Source organism: Myotis myotis, unplaced genomic scaffold (assembly GCF_014108235.1).
Source record: "Myotis myotis isolate mMyoMyo1 unplaced genomic scaffold, mMyoMyo1.p scaffold_m19_p_2, whole genome shotgun sequence".
NCBI lineage: Eukaryota > Metazoa > Chordata > Mammalia > Chiroptera > Vespertilionidae > Myotis > Myotis myotis.
Window position 1 is genome coordinate 189,257,544 of NW_023416324.1, and position 1,471 is coordinate 189,259,014.

The following is a 1,471-nucleotide window of genomic DNA, read 5'->3' on the forward strand; positions in this document are numbered from 1 at the left end:
TAAGTGTCCTGTCAGCCATTGAACCAATCAAAGCATAATATTCTAATGATATGCTAAGGCCATTCAACTGCTCGCTATGACGTGCACTGACCACCAGAGGGCAGATGCTTTGACCTTAGGTTAGCTTGCTGCTGGGGTCTGGCCAATCAGGACTGAGCGAGACAGGCCGGACACGCCCTGGATGGCTCCCACATCCTTCCCCAGCTCCAATCGTGGACTAGTGGGGTCCCCTGGCCTGGCCTGCACCCTCTCACCATCTGAGCTGAGGGACCCCCCCTGAGTGCATGAATTTCGTGCACCAAGCCTTTAGTCTATTCATAAGATGATGCTCTAGGAACTTAAGTCACTTGTTTATGTAATAGACTCCAAAATTCAGTATTATTATAATGAAAATTTTGCTTTAATAATAATCTTGGTGCTAGTATTCTGTTTTCTTGATTAACATTGAACTTTTCAGTTTGTAAAATAGCATGCTAATGACAGACATTTTCCAATTAATGTTAGAGCCTGTTGTCAATAGATTTAACACTACAATACTAATAAGCAAATTACCATCCAAAAAATGTTGCAGTGAGGACTTAGAAAAAATAAACACTTAAAAAATTAGGCAGATATTATAAATGGAGTAACAAGATTTTTCTCACTGAAGTAGTTATATTTTTTTTTTTGAGAGTGGCAAGTAATGAATACACTGGCAAGAAACTGAAGGCTTGGGCTCTTGTTTCAGTTCTTCCACTTACTTTATGGTCTTGGTCCAGTTACTTTATAGTCTTGGACAACTCACCTCAACTCTTTATATCTTATACAATTTTGTATAGATTTAATGAGAAAAATACATAATGATTATTGAGTAAATTATATTATAAAATATTAAGATACATTTTTAAAATAATCTACTTTTACAACTCAAAAAAAGGTTGTTGAGTGTTTCCTTCCACGACTCACGTGGAGTAGGGTTCGGTATCTGAAAGAGGAGCCGCACAGCAAATGAGAGAAAAAGACACGAGATAATTTTGCAATATTGGGGGACCAGGCTGCAAGTCCCGAAGGACTTCTTCCTGTGCTCAGGCCTCACCAAGCTTTTATTCATCTGGGATGCACCCATAGCATAGCCCTAGGCAGGTGACCCCCTGCAACAGGCAGACTAGCCCATCAGCAAGGATTTACATAATAATAAATGGGGGAGTAGTTTCAGCCACCACTGTCTGGACAAACAGAGGTGGCGCCTAGCTCCAACCTTTGGGAGGGCTTCAAAGGCACCCAGCCTTCTGGGGGTTCTCTGTCTATGCTTATTAGATAGTGAAGGCAATAAACAGTTTCCCACAAAGGTGCAAGTGTATATGTGTGTGAATGTATATTTGTATTCAAGATTTTGCCACATGGCTATAAATTTCTCATAGTTAAAATCAATCACCTAATTCTGTTTTTAATTTCTTGGATGGCTTTGTAGACAAATATATACACAACACAT